The sequence below is a fragment of the Hibiscus syriacus genome, unplaced genomic scaffold, assembly GCF_006381635.1.
Source record: "Hibiscus syriacus cultivar Baekdansim isolate YM2019G1 unplaced genomic scaffold, ASM638163v2 tig00007179_pilon, whole genome shotgun sequence".
Lineage (NCBI taxonomy): Eukaryota > Viridiplantae > Streptophyta > Magnoliopsida > Malvales > Malvaceae > Hibiscus > Hibiscus syriacus.
In genome coordinates, this window is record NW_024062128.1 from 513854 (window position 1) to 533050 (window position 19197).

Sequence of the window (19197 nt, forward strand, 5' to 3'; positions counted from 1 at the left end):
CAGTAAATACATACATACACATAACTCATCATTAACAGTTTATCATGTAATCACATACTTTTATGCTTAACCTTTTCAATCAAACACTATACACACACAACATCATATCATTTCTATAACATTTATCATACCACTAACATATATTTGTTCATATCTCTGGATTAGCCCATGTACATATGTGAGAACTATAGATATGTGAGTTTATGGAGGTTGTGCACTAATGCTGTCACCACAGCTCATATAAATGCACCGAAGTGCCACATAGAATTGCACCGTAGTGCCGCGTAGAATTGCACCGTAATGCCGCGTAGAATAATGTCCATAAGGACCACATATCATTCCTTAAGAATCATATACATATACTAGAGATCAAGTATGCGTCTCACCAGACTTCACACATGTTCCAAAGAATACATATATGTCCCGAAGGACCACAATGTCCCGAAGGACCACATATCATTCCTTAAGAATCATATACATATGCCAAGGATCAAGTATGTGTCTCACCAGACTTCACACATGTTCCAAAGAATACATATATGTCCCGAAGGACCACAATGTCCCAAAAGACCACATATCATTCCTTAAGAATCATATACATACGTCAAGGATCAAGTATGTGTCTCACCAGACTTCACACATGTTCCAAAGAATACATATATGTCCCGAAGGACCACAATGTCCCGAAGGACCACATAGCATTCCTTAAGAATCATATATATATACTAGGGATCAAGTATGTGTCTCACCAGACTTCACACATGTTCCAAAGAATACATATATGTCCCGAAGGACCACATAGACCCTCGACTCTTGGCATGCCAACTATACCCCTAGCTCTCATGACACATAACATGGGCATTGTCATTTAACAGTTCACATTACTTGTCATTTCTCTTCTGTCACATACCATATGTATGTGTAACCATGTATTCCATATCATATCACATGTTCATATAATCTCATAGCTTCTTTCACATATACATGTAATCACTTAGTCTATTTTCATGTAATTCTTTTCACTTCTCATATGATTTTATATTCATATCTCACCTATTTCATATATTCACTTGGCTTATTTCATTTCACATTGGGCATGTCTCATAGCATATATCACACATGCATATAATCATGTAACATATATAATAACCTATATCCATTTCATGTATCCATGCACATATCAAAATCATAAATCAAATAACATTGTATTATTACATACTTTGTTCCATAGCCATATATTTACATATCTTATACTTACCTAGTTTACTCTATTTCACACATAGTCACATAATCACGTAATATACTTACGCATAGATCATTTTCATACCTAAATCATATAACACCCAATTCTTCCTCATAAAGTTATATATTATATTCATATAATATCATATTATCCTATAAGTAAATACTTATCTTATGGTTTGGTATCACCATTTATACTCAATTCCCTTCACTAATATATTATTCTCATATTACTCTATAGTCTAATCTTATTTAACTCATCACCTTTCTCCTGTAGTCATATAAATCTATTATATAAATTCTTATAATTGATCACTTATACTATTAACATGTATGGCCACTTATCATATAACCTATTTCACATTCCCATGCAATCATATAGACCATTCATATTAATTCCTATACTTATCACAATACATGTATTCACACAATCATTTAACACATATTGTATATATCATATACCCAAATCAAACATATGCCTATGATCATAAATTAATGCATTATAATATAGGAAATAGACTCGTCGCAAGTCTTATTTCCATTAAACATCATAAACTAACTTGTATGCACTCACCTGGCCTCACTAGTCCATTCCAATCTCTTATCTTCCCTTTTTATTGATCTTACTTGTCAATGATTCCGGAACTCGTTTAGGCTCTGAATCTACATAATTATACATTTTAAGACAATTATTAGATACCTACACCTTGTAATTTGATACTAGCAACTTAAACGAACTTATTAAACCAATATTTACAATTTTCCTTTAGGGGGAATCGGTTCCCTCCTGTGGGGGTATCGGTTCCCCCATGACATTCTGGAAATTTTATTCGCTTGAAGGGGTATCGGTTCCCCTTGAATGGGTACCGATTCCCCTAGCCCATAATTACATTTTTGAACTCGAAAATCCCTTCATTTTTAGCTCCATACCTCATACTTCACTTCCATTAATATTCCTAACTTTCATACACATAATTAAACTCGTTTCTACTCCATAATCACTTCCTTAAACTCAATATCCTATCTTTTACATGATATTCAAGAACCATACTCAAATACCAACATGTTCTAACTTTAATTCTATCACCTTATACTTCTTAATTAGCTTGATAACAAGTCAAATCCAACTTCAAATTCTTATTATGACCTCTAATCCAATATTTCATTCAATGGCTTCTAACCTTTAATCTCCCTTAACTTATAATTCTTTGAGTTTCTACAACTCTTTTTCCTTCTATAATCTTTCTTAAGGCTTCCATAATTAAAACCATGCTTGAATTTGAAGGATTAATCAAGAGAAATTAAACTCACCTTAGCTTGGGCTCCTCACGTTGAAGAAGAAAGAAGAATCAAGAGTTATCTGGAAACTCTTGTTTCTTTCACTTGGATATTATAATACCCATTATCTATTATTTAATTATTACCTTTGCTCAATGACCCTTTTACCCTTTTAGTTCTCATTCACTTAATAATTCATCATACCCAACATCTTTAATTAATTCCTTCACTTTTCGATTAATTGAATTTGATCACTGACATTTTAAAATCTTACACTTTAATCACTAACCCGGTATGGAGGATGTTACAATTGGACTTTGGCCTCAAATGGCTTTCACATAAATATATATACAAGAATTATGGATGTCCGAGCACATATCTGTCGACCTCTGGTGTGAAAATATGGAAAGCTCATCTGTAGTTCATGCGGTGAATGTTCCGGTGAGATACATCAGCTTGCCTTCCAGGTTGCAGCTTAATTCAATCGAAACGGAGCTGAATGAGCTTAAAACATCCTGAGTATCGTCGTGTTTACAAACAACTCAAGGTGGTGGTGAAACAATATGTGCAGGTTTCATTCAATCTCCGCACACTCACAGGACTCCTCAACATCAACAAAATGTAAAACCAGTAGAGGCACTTGACAACTCGTTTGGATTGCTCGACGCATATAGCAACACGAGAGACCTAATTAAGATGATGGAGCAAGTACAAGACTTTTAATCCGCTCTACGACGGTATAAGTATAGGGGCATAAAATTATTATCTCGCCCAGGGCATTAAAACTCATTGGATCGGCCTTGTCCATTCCAAATCAATAATTTGCAGTCTCGTTTCTGTGCTTTTGTTTTTCTGGTGTGTATTTGGATTAATGTTTTTCATGTTTTGTTCTGTTATTATTATTTTTTCAGATTATTTTAATTTTTGCATTATAACTTTATTCAAATAGTGTCTCCTCTTAGATAAAAATAGACTTAAGGAACAGTTAGTCTTCTTATTTTGTTATTAGTTTGTGGTGAATATAATGTAGTATATATGTTCACATACTCTTAAGCGTTTGACATTTAATTTTTATATATATTTACATACGTGGTGTTGAAATTCAAAATCTTAAAAATAACAACAATTTTTTAAATATTAAGATCATTGGTTCGTATGATTAAATACCGAAAGATCTGAGGTGAAAATTATTATACTTAATATACAATATTAAGTATTCATTATAATTTAGAAATAAACAATGTAAATCGTGGGTCCCAAAAAAGCTGTTGAAGAAGTAAGGCACGGGCGTTTAGCTTTTGCTTTTTATTTTTATTCTATTATGGTCCGCTTTTCTTTTTCTGTACTTTTATTTATATATCTAGTGTTAAATTCTTTATTCAGTCCATGTACCATCAGGAAATTACGATTAAGTCTTTCTACTTTAATTTTATAATTTTTAATTCCTATACTTTTTAAATTTTTAACTTTTAGTACGGACTCAAATAATAATCGTGAAATCTACAAAAAAATTGTTGTTAGTCATTATATTATGCATAAATTAGAGATATAGTTCATATTCTATAATGTAATCGTATAGTTCATGTTTTATACTTTGAACATTTTAAATCCTTATAACTTAGTCATAATATCCATATATTAATTGATTTCATGACTGAAATTTTAAAATTGAAAAAAGTATAGAGATTAATATTGATCAAATTATAATGCATGGACTAAATTCATAACTTATGCATAGTACATGGACTAATAACACGATGGGACCTATATACAGGCTTAATATATCAAACGAGGCCTAAATATTTGTCATGTTTTCTCAACTTGGTACATGAATACTTTTTAGACCACTTTAATTTTCAAATTGGTACATGGGTTACCTGGCATTGGACATCCAAATATTGACGTTATAATTGCCACATGTCACAACCTAATTAGTTTTTGAAATTCCATGTTAACACTAGGTACTAATCTGAGAAAATTTTCCAAGTTTAGGTACTAAAAAGAAAGTTCAAGTACCAAGTTAAAAAAATTGCCAAACTCGTAGGCAGATTGATATATTAAACCTTTTTTGTTTTTTTAGGCACTGAAATAGCTGAAAATAACAGCCGACGTGGAAGCATCAATTCCATGGGCATGGAAGAAGAGAATAAACGCACTCCAATAAAGATTTGATTTGTTTTGTTTTAGAATTTCAATGCAGAAAATAAAACATTAGAAACAATATTAAAAATTACTATTGCCAGACTCCATTGACAATGGGGCACACCTGTCTATAACCAAAACGATTGCGGTGGGTTTTTTTTAACATTATTTTGATATAATTTTTATTATTTATTCGAAGGAAAAAGAAAACGATTCACTTCCCTCATGTTGTGCTGTTGCTTCTCTTCTCTTTTAAGCTTTAGCTTCCTTTTTGGGGATGGGTGGATGTTTTTGCTTATTCACACTCCCTCACGAGCGTGCCACTTAGGGATGGGCATTTAAACCTAACCCGATCGGGTCAAATTTTTTTATAAAAAAAAATCGGGTTTGGGTCAGGTTCGGTTTTAGGTTGAAAAAATCTGACCTGATCTGACCCGAAAAAATATATAATTTTACCATATATATTTAAGAATAATTACAATAATACCCCTCTATATATAATTTCTTTCAATTAAGTCACTATTTTTATTAAATAAAAATAATTTTTTTATTATTTCGGGTCGGGTTGGGTTTCTATGTCATATATTCAGGTAGGATCGGGTGAAACCTTGTTTTGGTCGGGTCTAGAGTGGATGCTCTCTTGTTCTCGGGTCGGGACGGGTGGACCAAAAACCCGACCCATGCCCATCCTAGTGCCACTATTGGGTTTTGTTGGAAGATGACGTGATGCCTTTACGATTTGAATTTTAAAGCTTTGGTTAGGAAATCAAATTCCAATAATTAAAATTTGGGGGGGGGGGTTATTGCGAAAGTCTAAAAAAATACACTATGATTTAAGATTAAAAAAATTTATGAAGATGGATGCGACCAAAAATAATATTCAAAGTCGTAATATTTTAGATTATGTACGATCTAAAATGTCGCCCAATCTAAAATATTATATTATTCGTAATATTTTAGAGATAGTCGAAAATGTTACGAATAATTTAACATATTTGGTTGTCAACCAAAATTATTATGAAGAATATAACATTATAAGTTCACCCGAAAATATTATAAAGAATTTAATATTTTAAGTTGTGTTTAACTTAAAATATTATTGGTTTTTTTACATGTTCGATCACCCTATTTTTCGTAAATTATTAAGTTGTGCCACATAACTACCATTTTCTATTCTTAAATTTTAATGTCTTAGGTTAATATGTTAAAGAATTAATTGCGTAATATGTTACCAAACTATAATTTTCATTTTGAATTGGTCCGTACACTTTTGAATGTTTTAATTTCATCCTCAAACTATGACTCTCATTCTAATTTAGTCCTTAAACTTTAGAACATTCTAATTTTATCCATAAACTATGACCCTCTTTCTAAATCAGTCCCCAAACTTTTGAATATTCTAACTTCATCCTCAAATTAATCCAAATATGTAATTCGTTTCAACTAAAGTTAAACCTAATTTTTGTTTTTTTTAAACATATAATAATATAACTTAGCCTAACAAATTTATTAACAAGGGATTTGATTGGTATATATGTATATTTTGGGATGAAATTGTAATGTTAAATAAGTTTGGGGACCAAATTTAGAATGAAGATCATAATTTGGGGATGAAATTGGAATATTCAAAAGTTGGAGGACTATTTTAGAATGATAGTTTAGGGATGAAGTTGGAACATTTAAAAGTTTACGAACCAATTTAAAACGAAAGTCATACTTTGAGAACACGTGATACGATTATCTCCGTGTTAAATAAGTTCTTAAATGTTGTTATTTTCTTTAATAAGTGTTTATGTCTTAGGTTCTCAGGTCCTCATTTGTTTTTTGTATGTCAGATTCTTTATGTCGTCTTGATACGTCGCCGTTTGAGACGATTGCATTTACAGTATGATTGTCCTCACAACATGCTTGTTTTTAGCGGCTTGCTGAAAATTTACTATCCCGGAGAAAGTATATCATTAACCTAATAAAAAGAAAAGAAAATTGACAATGAAACCTAATAAAGCTCTAATGGTTCTTAATGTGCATCTTACATAAGATAATGATGATCTTATTATGACTCGTCTACTATTAATATCTAATAATAATATACCACACGTCACATTCTTAAAACTATACTTCGAAGGCTAAAATTTGAATTAAGGAATCGGAAACTTCTTTAATAAAATTATTTAATAAAATCTATATATTTAACTAATAATAGTAGACTTAAATCGATGAAGGAATCGGAAACTTCTTTAATAAAATTATTTAAAATTTTAATATTTTATAAATATTCTTAAAATTTATTTTTTATATTTTTTTAATTTTAAAACGCATATAACCACCTTTTATACATATAGATTTTAATCAATTAGACGACATACAACATTTTTGTGTAAAATTCTTTCTTGGCGATACAAATATTTAAATATAAAAAAACATTAACAACTGGTAATAATTTATGTAATTTTTCTTGCCACACTTATTTTAGAATTGCTGTGGTTTTTGGAAAAGGATAAGGGTGCGTTTAGTTCACGGAATGTAAGATTACCAGTAGGAATAAAAGATTACCAATGTTGTATGTTGTGTTTGGTTGGTTTAGCAAGAATGTAAGATTACCGTGTTTGGTTAAAAGAATAAAAGATTATTGGAATATATATTGACCAAATTGTCCTTATTATATATTTGTATAATATTACAAATTGTAAAATATTTATATATTTTCTTTAAAAAATTAAATTCATAATATTTATATAATTTTTTTACAAAATTAAAAATATAAAAAAGGTTTAATGAAAGGGTAAAAAAATTTTAACCCCTGAATTTCATATAAAATTTTAATTATAGATTTTTTTTGTAAATCTAAAATAATTTAAGGATAAATTTATAGTTTAACCTTCGTATAATTTTTATTATTCAATGACAGAAGAATGATATTTTTGAAAAAAATAAAATTAAGGGTATTTTAGTCTAAAACGCCGATCATGTTACAATACCTAAGGAAAAAGAGGTAATGACATTCCCTGTAATATAACTAAAAAAATCTACTATTTATAATAAAATATTACCTGAAATGAGATTCCGGCCAATTAATTAAAATTAGTTGACGTGGACACTTATTTCCAAATTGATGCTTATTTTGGGGCATTCATACATATCTTGCTTCGTCCTCTCTGACCAGTTTTCAGTTCAGAATAGCTATAGGCTATTTTTTAATGGAAATTATGTATATAATAATCGTCAATTCATGAACATTGAATGCATGCATGCATGGCAATTTGACCTAAATATCACCCTATAATTCTAATATGACCGATATAACATTGTTTGATAAATATTTTCTAAAATAACACCTTTTCGAATGATGTTACAATAAAAAAACGCTCAAGGGAACGCTCTTTAATGAGATTTGCTGATGTGAATATAAGGTGTATTTCCGAAGAAGTTCTTTCCAACTGATGTGGCGTCACGACAAAAATAACGTTTCAAGGGACGTGCTTTTTTTTAAAATTTAGGGTAAGAGTTTAGGGTTATTATAAATTAATAATTTATTATGTAAAAGGTTTTGGTTACGTGGGATTAAATATTACTAATACACTTGTCATCGAATCCCTTTAAAACGCCCCTGAAACGCACCTTACCCGCATGACATCTCAGTAAGCAGAAATTTATGTAAGACTCATTTCCTGAAATGCGCCTTACCCGCATGTTAGCTAAGTCAACAAAAATCTCGTTAAAGCGTGGTCCCGAAAGCGATCCTTATTTCCACATCAGCAGAAAAGATGTTACTTGGACAAACAATGTTATATTAGGCATATTAAGATTATAGGGTGATATTTAGGTCATTTCGACTGCATGCATCGCTTGCTCTTCTGCTCCAAAAACCAACCTGCCATCAATGCTACATGGACTATATCATTAACTTTTATAGGGTTTTTATTTATTTATTAAAAAATATAATATATCTTATAATTTAACTAGGCTCAGTCCATCAAGTTTTGATCATTACCAGCACTTTTTTTTATAATAATGCGACTACTTTTAAATTAAATGCTTAATATAATAAACGTCCTTGATCTATTCTGGGTTTCTTCTTGCGGTGAACAATGAAGCTTTGCAGGCATATTTCATGTCATATTTCACATCCAATAAAAAGTAGAGAAACATACTCTTACGTATCATATCAATATACCATTATAAAATGAAAATAAGTAAAACAAAAACGTAGGTTATAATGATGAGTTGATTACTAGAGTGTAGCTACACCAAACACATAGCCTACCCCTCAAAAACCCTAAAACAGTTTTTCTTAAAACAGGAGTATAATAATATTTTAACTATAAATATTGATGCTATAATTTAAAAAATAATATTTATAACGAATTAAATTGATTTTTTATAATGTTTAATATATTAAAACATTAGTATCAGCCCCATACGAATGACATACCCTCCTCCATTTTGGTTCACTGCCTTTATTTCTTCTCCAACGTTAGTGAAATAGTAGAAAAAGTGAATCAAAATATTTTAAAAATAAATAAATAAATAATGGGTGCATGTTAGTGAAGCAGTGGAGTCCAGTGAGTACAAATTTTACAAGTACTCACGTCTCTCTCTCAATTTCTGCACACTCTCGCCCTGACACCCGTATCACCCACCTGATTTTCTATATTTCAGTTTTCTTTTTCGAAATTTTTACAGGAAACGAAATGAAAATGGACAGTCTTTACTATTTAGGCTTTTACTTTGTTTATGACAAGTATTAGGTATTGTTTATTTCAAAAGTTGAGTTTGTGGACTGAGAAAAAGAGAGAGGGTGACTCAGTTAAGAACCCAATAAAGCAAGCCTGGCCGCAGGGAAAAGAAAAAGGGTGACAAGTTTTTTTTTGTTTAGAAGACCCAGAATTTAAAACCAGAGAGAATGTTGGTCTTTCACTAGCATTTTTGATTTTGTTGAGTGGTAAGAAAATGGGTCTTTATCTTCTCTTCTTCATCATCCTTTCTTCTTCTACTGTTTCTTTGTCATATGAGCCTCGCAACCATGAAGGTAGGTGATAATTCATTTGCTTGTTTTTAAAGTAATTTTTGTCCTGGGGTTTGATATTTTTCCTTATGTTTTTGTAGTGGAAGCATTGATAAGTTTAAGGAGAGAGTTGAATGATCCACACGGGGTGTTAAATAACTGGGATGAAGACTCTGTTGATCCTTGTAGTTGGGCAATGATCACTTGCTCTTCTGAAAATCTTGTTATTGGCCTGTTAGTTTCTCTACTCTATTCAACACTTGTTTCTTTAATTTCTTTTTCTTCTTCTGTTAATGTTTGCTTTGTTTTTTGGTTCAGGGGAGCTCCAAGTCAGTCGTTATCAGGAACTTTGTCCGGGACAATAAGAAATCTCACCAATCTTCACCAAGTGTAAGAAGACATCACAAATTTGTTTTCCTGTTGCTCTGAATTAGCATTTTTATTTTTTGTTTCTTTGATGAAGGTTGCTGCAAAACAACAACTTATCTGGTAAAATTCCACCCGAGCTTGGGTCTCTTCCGAAACTGCAGACTTTGGATCTATCTAACAACCGATTCACCAGTGAAGTTCCAGGGTCATTTGGACAGCTAAATAGTTTGCAGTACCTGTAAGTTTTTTTCACTGGTTTTCTGTTCGTATGCCAAGGAACGTAGAGTTTAATAGATTTCTAGGATGGGGTCCTAAATTGTAGTAAAAATCTTGCTGTAGATTCAAATCATATGCTTTTATGTTTGCATTTCCTGTTTGTGAAATGTTTGTGTTATTTTTAACTGTGATTATGGCATCTGAGTACATTTCATTCTGTCCGGTAATGAGAGTAGGAGGGTGAACAACAATAGCTTGTCTGGGCCTTTTCCTGCATCTTTAACAAAAATCCCTCAACTTGCTTTCTTGTAAGCGTGGATTTCTTCATTTTCCATCTATTTCTCCAACCGCTGCTTTGATTTTCAGAATCTGATTATTGGTGTTTAGGGACTTTTCTTATAACAATCTCAGTGGACCTGTACCCAAGTTCCCTGACAGAACTTTCAAGTATGATTATTTGCTGAAGCTCTCTGATAAATTAATATAATCATTTAGTTCTAATTTTGCATATTGGTGGATGGATTGTAGTATTGTGGGAAATCCATTGATTTGTGGAAGCAGCTCTACTGAAGTTTGTTCAGGAACTGCCGACGCTGTTCCCTTCTCATTTTCCTTGGTTTCATCAAATGGTAACTCTCTTCAAACCTACTTGCAACACTCCTCAACTATTTATCCTTTCCTTACTAATGGTTTATGTATGTATTTCTTATTTTGCCTCGTGAATTAGGGGAGCAAAAATCTAAGAGGGTAGCTATTACACTCGGAATCAGCCTCAGTTTTGCCTTTCTCATACTCCTCGCATTTGCACTATTTTGTCACAGAAAGAAACGGAAAAGGCTAACGATTTTGAATATAATGGTTGGTGACAACTAAATAAATGTTAAATTTGTTTCTTTTATATGGATGTTTAAAGTGATTTAATATTGTCACATGTATATTGCAGACAAACAGGAAGAGGGCCTTGTTAGCCTCGGTAACCTTAGAAACTTCACTTTCAGGGAACTTCAGCTTGCAACGGACAACTTCAGTTCCAAGAACATACTAGGGACAGGAGGTTTTGGTAATGTCTACAAGGGAAAGTTGGGAGACAATACTCTTGTGGCTGTGAAGCGGCTAAAAGACTTGACCGGAAGTTTTGGGGAGTCGCAATTCAGGACTGAGTTGGAGATGATCAACTTGGCGGTTCACCGTAATCTGCTTCGTTTAATTGGATACCTTGCTACTTCTAACGAGAGACTTCTCGTCTACCCGTACATGTCTAATGGCAGTGTGGCATCCAGGCTCAGAGGTTAGTCCTAGCTTTTCAGTAACTTCTCTCGTTCAATTCTCATGCCGGACAAGTTGATTACCTATTTTGTTTGGTGAATGACTGCACAACCACTACATTGTTGCACTTTCAATGACTAATATTACCATGGACCACCATTGCACGAAATGTGAAAAATTATGGTCCAGTTTGTGGATCCCGACCGTGTTTGTAGTAATTATTCCCTTTTTTATTCTTTTTAAATTTATTTGTTGTTCCAAATAGTTTCCAGTTGAGAAAAGTCTTCATTAAATGTTAGTCCAACCCTTGTAGGCGGTCATTTTGGGCATCATTTATTTACTGTATTTTCATTTCAATTCAGTTGGGTTGACTATGAAATAATAAATACCAAGAGGGAGGATCCATTCTTTACAGCCGGTTCACGTGTTTTATAAATGTTTGCCTATCTAACTTTCTCGAGTTTCATAGCTGCTATGGTTTAATTGCTTATTTCAACATGGGTAGCAAACTAAAATGGGTTAGCTTAATAGGCTGTAATCTAAGACTGGAAATGAGGAATATGATATGTTCTTATTAGATTCGAGGACAACTTAGCATACCTCTAATGTAATTGAATTGGGTTTGGCAGGAAAACCGGCTCTAGACTGGAATACGAGGAAGAGGATTGCGGTTGGAGCTGCGAGGGGACTTCTTTACCTACATGAGCAATGTGATCCAAAAATAATCCACAGAGATGTGAAGGCAGCTAATGTTCTTCTGGATGATTATTGTGAAGCTATTGTTGGTGACTTCGGCCTTGCAAAACTCCTCGATCATGCAGATTCCCATGTCACCACTGCTGTCCGTGGCACCGTTGGGCACATTGCGCCTGAGTACCTTTCAACTGGCCAGTCTTCGGAGAAACTGATGTGTTTGGGTTTGGCATTCTCTTGATAGAGCTCATAACTGGAATGAGAGCTCTCGAGTTTGGAAAAACAGTTAGTCAGAAAGGAGCAATGCTTGAATGGGTTAGTTTGCTCAGCAACTATAGCGATATTTATGTCTTGCTTTCCATTTGCATGATCCCCTAAGACCTCTCTAGGCATGCTAGATGATTTTTCTGGTAAAAGGATCGAGGATAATTTTTCCGGAAAACCTTCAGGTTTAGGATGACTGCTGATTGTTTTTGTTAACTAGTCATAGTTTACCTTCATTTATCCTCTAAGTCGGTACCTTTGCATGAAAGAATCTCCTTTTATACTCTTTGGGGAAGATGTATTAGGAATTTGAACTTTTTATCATACTAAAAAGTTGAAATCAAGCTGATGGAGAAACATTCGGAATTTCATTGTGACAGGTAAAGAAAATACAGCAAGAAAAGAAAGTGGAAGTATTGGTGGACAGAGAGCTAGGGAACAACTATGACAGGATAGAAGTGGGGGAGATGCTTCAAGTGGCTTTGCTATGCACTCAGTACCTTCCGGCCCACCGACCGAGAATGTCCGAAGTGGGCCGGATGCTCGAAGGCGATGGCCTTGCTGAGAAATGGGCTGCTTCGCATAATCATAGCGATACCACCTTGAACCACTTTCCTCACAGCTTGGGCAACAAAAGTATGCCACCCCCTACCAGTGGATCAAAACATGATGGAAAGAGTTATGATGAATCGAGAAGCATGTTGGGCACAGGAATTGATGATGATGATGAACATTCTTTGGATTCCTATGCCATGGAACTCTCCGGTCCAAGGTAAAAAAGTGAAATATATAGGGAGTAGGAATTCTTTATTAGATTCTTTACAAGTTTGAAAACTTTGATGTTAAGATTATATATGTATATTCGGGGATTGTAATTTAAATATATCCATCACAGTTTTATGTTGGTTTTATCTTATTTTTTAAGTAAGTTTGTATAGGGTTATGTATCAAGTTTAAGTATACTCACACCAAGTATACTCGAGAGAGTTCGAGCGATTCAAAAGTTTACGTGTTTAAAATTTGTTTATTCGATTCGAGTTCAAAATTTTAAAATTAAAACTTAACTTCAACTTATAGATATTAAACTCAATTCAATCTTGAATTTAAGGTTTAAATATAAATTTTAAGTATATAAAAATCTTTTTTAAAAAATGACTTATAGAAATTAAAATTATTAATTATTTAATTTAGAAAATTAAATTTTTTATATATTATCTATTTGAGTTTTAATGAAATTTTCGATTCGGTATATGATATAATTTGTATGTAAGAGATGACACTATCCCAATTATCTCATAAATCTTAAAAAAAATCGAATTCAAGAGATGACGACTTTGGGTTGAAAAGGTTTCCATCATCCTTGTCAAGCAAAGCACTGTGTTCAAAGCCAAAGAGTAATTTCTTTCTTCTCCTTTTTCGCTGAACTCCTTTGGGTAGAGTTATGTTGGCGTCTGAATTATTTCTTAATGCAGTAACTTGTTGCAAGAGAGCATGACTATTATTCCACTCTGAGGTATGCAAAAGTTGACTTGTAGCCAGGTTATTTTCTGTCCTTCAAAATCATCCACTTCTTATTTTTGGATATCCTTTCGGTTAATAGCTCAAATCTCTTATGAATATTACGGACTAGATTGAGGTAAGAAATGGATCATAGACTGTTCTCAAATAAAAGATAGAGAAACAGATTGTGTGTTAGAGTTTCATATTTTAATCATCGAGCTCCGTGAATCATTGGGCTTTTGAAGAACAATGAGAGCATCTAATCTATGAAAAACTTATCTGGAAGGGTGATTGTTAATAGTTAATTATGAACTTGAAAATAGTACAGTTGTGGTAACTGGAAAGCGTCGAGTTATGTAAATACTCACTGAACAAATAACATTTTCTTTATTTGGTTCATGAAGGTTTTATATATATAAAATTTTAATTTTCTGTTATTTTCTTTCGTTAAGGACTTTGTGCATTCTCCCCTAGTTTGGATGGTTGCTTCTTGGCTCTTCCTGCCAGCATGACTAAAGGAGCTGTATTAGTGCACAATGTCATGGAGCTTCAGCTGCATTGTGAGGTTGTGATAGAAACTTTCTTATTTTATACTCTAGAAATTTGACCTACGACATAGAAAATAATCAAAATTTTGAAAGAGTAATTAAGTTGGTTCATACAAGTATATTTACTCATAGGACAAGTGACAACATTCTGCAATATTTTCTTATCCCCAACTGTAGTGCATTTAATGTGATATTATTCTCGAGTTTTCTTTTTAATATAAAAGCACATTAGATGTACTAGCTGTCATGTGCAAAGTAATTAAATTATGAAAACCATTTCTTAAAGAAAAAAGTAAAGCAGCTCATGTGAATATAAACTATGAGCAAGGGATGAATAGCTCAAGAACCTTGGCATCTATTTTTAATAGTTACCCTTCCCTTATCATATATTCTTTGTATTTACCTTGCTGTCACTGAGAATCAATAATTTTAGGAGCTGAAAGTTTCTAGTTTGGGTATTCCTACTGTTAACCTTCTTAATAACTAGAGTTAGTCTTAGTTGTTATGCCAGCTAAGTAAATAGTTATAAAGATAGTTAGTTTCAGTTAATTTCTTATTCATGTATACATGCCCTGATGTACGGAAATTATTCAATGTATAGGAATTCATCTTTTTTCACCAATATAGTACTTCGTTTGAGCTGGGAATGACCATTTCTACTCATTTGATATCAACTTCTCTGTTTTTTAATATTGCATAGACAATTATAAGATTACCCTGAATGGAAGAGAGATTTTTTCCTCTGTGCTATTTAATCCTTTAGATCAGTCACTTTTTATATTTTGCATTAATTGAATCAACTGTAGATAGATGCTCACCGGTCTCCTTTGGCTGCAATTGCTTTATCTACCAATGGGAAGTACATTGCAACAGCATCTGAACAGGGAACCATAATCAGAGTTCATCTGGTTTTAGAAGCAACTAAGGTACAGAATAATTGATGAGACTCATATATGAAGTGTCTTTTGTACTAGATCATTTAGTAATGGAGGCTGTTAGAGCTACAATTATTCCTTGCTACTTGAAAAAAGGAAAGTAATCATGAGATTAGATGACATCCTCATGCTGCTGAATTGCAAAGACAAACTGTCATTTTCAGTCAATTTGATAGGACTCGATTTATGAAGTGTGTCTTTGGTACTAGGAAACATAGTAGTAAATGCAGGTTGTTATTGCTAAAATTATCCTTTGGAGGCGAAAAATTAGAATGTAAACTTGACTTGTAATAACCTGAATTCCTTTAGTAGCATGCTATTAGAGTTTATGTCCCCTTAAATTTTAACTTCATATATGGAATCCAGCCATCTTTTAGTTTCTGTCATACAGTTTTCAGAGGGGATCATACCCATCAACCATATTTTCATTCTCATTTTCTCCATCATTACGACTTCCAGATATTTTTGCAGCCGCTAAGCTCTTCAGGTTCTGTTCATATCTTCTCTGGGGTTTGAGACAAATCAGAGGTGAGGACTACAAATAAAATCTCTTTCTAGTGTGTACTGGAAAATATTTCTGACAATCAACACGCCTATTAATTAGTACCTGTAGTATAAAAGAATTTAAAAATTACAGCATTTTTATATCTTATAAATTTTATTCCACAGTATAAGCATAATGTAGATTATATATATTTACTGTTTGCCTTTTTTTATCCCTTTTCTTTGACATATAACATTCTGGATATATTGGAGCTCCCTTGTCCTTAACTTTTAGATTGTCCCTTTGTAGGTGAAAATGTTATCTTGTTGGCTTTTCAGTTTCAATCCTTTTGTATTTCTTTCTTTTTATACGTATGTTTAACTTTTAGTACAACTAATGTTGACAATCTATATAGAGACCCTTTGCCCTTTAGTACCTTCCATCGGGTACTCTACTGCATCTCAAAACAGAAACTAATAGGTTTGAAGGATATTTAATCATGTTTGACCACTTGAAGTTCGTATGTTCTTTTTGTGAATAATGTGTCCGTTTGCTCTTTTATATGGGAAGAACTGTTTGTTCCTTTCTCAATATTTCAGGAAAACTTTTAGTTTATTGATTATTTAGGAAACATGAGTGACATTTTACTTGGCAGGCTTGAATAATTAATGGGAATTTATGATAGTTTAAATGAACCTGAGAGGAGACCATCGAAAATTTGCTACATCCGTGGTAAGGTCATAAATATCCTCAATACTTTTCAATGCAAAAGAAGTAACATATCTTGTGTAAGTTTTAAGTAGCCTTTTTGTCATTGCATCCGTGTCTGCCCATAAATATATATGAATGATTTACAGAGTTATGTGACCTTTCTCAAATTTGTACTGCTAAGCAGGAGCAAAAAGTCGGCTAGTTTTCTTGGATCAATACTACCCGATTCTGTGAATGGTGCACTAGACCCAGCTCACCGTCATGTGCTTCAGAATGCTGTTTCTGCGGGAGTCAGAAAGTAAAGCACATTATACCCGATTTAAAGTATTTGTTAGCTCATTAGTACAGTAGGGAACAGCTTCACTGGGGGCAACCTCATGAATCATGATCCCTATTATCCTAAGTAACACTTCAAGTTGTTTAAATACTGATCAAGTGAATATGTTTAAGCTAATTTACATATCTTTTCCTTGAGCAATGCTCAAATATGTCCTGGCTAAATATGTTTATGAGGGGAAACTAGACTATGATGGTACGTAAAACTCGTTCAAGCTCCTTAGCAGAGAAATATGTTGATCAGATTCTATCTAGAAACCATTATCAATATTATTTATTCCTTGTTAAATGGTTTTGGCTAGATAACCATCCACAACATTTGTGTGCTATAAAGTTGCATTTCTCTGGTGCAGCTATGCGGTGGTACGCAAGGTGGACAAAAGTGGCTGATTCATTCTCATCCGAGATCGCATTGTGTAGGTCAGTCCTTGGATGTGTCTCTACTTCAAAATTGTATCATGTACTCATTTCCTTTTGCTTTCATTTACGGTTTCCTTTCGTTATTAGATCATAACATTAAAATAATGCCAACTCAGAAAGGAGGGTAGGGGTTTCTCTATAAGGGAGTCTTAGAGTACATAGCGCATTTGTTGAAAGCTGGCATGCATCAATGTACATGGTTTTTGGATTTACTCCAACTGTTTTCGCTTTTCATTTCTAGGGCTGTATTATCGTTGATAGCATACAACGGGTACTTTCAGTAATATACCTTCACTCACAGCCAGAACGAGTCTACATGGGGTCTGGAGCGCGAATTCAACCTTCTGGCAGTCGGTTCAGGTAATGCAGAAACCTCATGACACCTTTAACGACCTAACCTCATTGTAGTTATACGGTGGATTGAACAATGAATGGAGATGTAATATACTCGGCTTAAGTGTGTTTCAATGTTTCATAAAAGTTTTATGATTATAAACAAAATGGGTTTATATTTGATATATTATTAGTGTATAGATTCATACACCCACAACAATTATAAGTGTTGATTAAAAGTATATAGCTATTATGATTTTTTAATAATTTCTAAAATTATTTATCCTTTTATTGAAGTATCATAGATCATAAATGATTCAAGGTTCGAACTAATCCTATCAAATATTTAATTGTTATGAAAAAAATTGCATTATCTTTAATTTAAAATTTTCAATTTTAATTACTAAATTCATTTAATTTTTTGTAATTTAATATAGGGTGATTACAAGATAATATCTATTCATAATATTTCTTAGTCATTGGTAATGTATACATACCCTGTATACGTAATTGTTCGAACCCAATATCTCTTGAGAGAATAACATTCTTTTTAAGTACTAAGATCACCAGATGGGTTTAATCCGTAAGAAACATTTTAATAAAGATAACATTTTGAGTAATTTGAGATAAGAAATTAAAATATAATTTTTAATTAAAAAAATAATTATCAAGATGGAAATAGAATAATTTAAAGTTAATTATTATTTAAGTGGGTAGATAAGTTTTTCACGTTAATTATGTATTTTTTTACAGAGTAGGAGTAATTTTTTACCTCAACTACTAAGATGTTTCACTTGGTTAGGTTAGGTTATGTTTTATGTACGTATGGATTTGGGAATATTTTGAAAGGTTGATATATTGAGGAATGTATGCTCATTTTCACTCCTCGAGTAATTAGTTTTAACTTGACTTGCCAAACCATTAAGGAAGGAGGTTGACCAGTCATCGGAGAATCATTCTTTGGCAGGTTTGGAAGGGATGTTTATGGAAATTTGGTCTAAAACTACGGTTGTTGTACAAAACTTGTGCACTAATTACGGGATGCTCTCTTTTCTACGGCGGGAAGGGTTAACCTTGTTAAATCCTCCCTAGTGACGGTGCCTACTATTCCAGGCAATCAATTTTGTTCGGTTTTTGTAAAGAAATCTAGACAAACTATGTTAAATATCGGATACAGAAAAAAAGTGACAAATTTATATAAAAATAAAAGCTAAATTACTTATTTGGTATCTTATTTATTTTAATATTTTTATTTTACTCACTTAACTATTTTTTTAATAAAATTATATCTAATATTACATTTTCATAAACCACTAAAATCTCATTGAGATGATGCATTTACTCTTTTAATCCAGCTATGATTTCACACACACATATATATATATATATGCATCTATATCATGTATGAGTCACATAAAACTAAATTTACTTAGGATTAAGATAAACACATTTTTT

The 19197-nt window shown here is 32.5% G+C and overlaps 1 long non-coding RNA gene and 1 pseudogene across 2 annotated transcripts; both read left to right on the forward strand.

Annotated features, from left to right (window-relative positions):
• The first annotated feature begins 9554 nt into the window (after positions 1–9554).
• LOC120201372 lies at positions 9555–13255 on the forward strand (annotated as a pseudogene).
• Positions 13256–13807: 552 nt separating this feature from the next.
• LOC120201373 lies at positions 13808–17465 on the forward strand. 2 transcript variants are annotated; one of them, XR_005523645.1, is made up of 7 exons: positions 13808–13822; positions 13948–14014; positions 14428–14540; positions 15330–15449; positions 15918–15986; positions 16838–16951; positions 17343–17465. It is a non-coding gene; the product is annotated as an uncharacterized LOC120201373 (long non-coding RNA). The 2 variants fall into 2 exon arrangements; XR_005523644.1 differs by lacking the exon at positions 13808–13822 and having other exon boundaries at positions 13832–14014.
• Positions 17466–19197: the final 1732 nt, after the last annotated feature.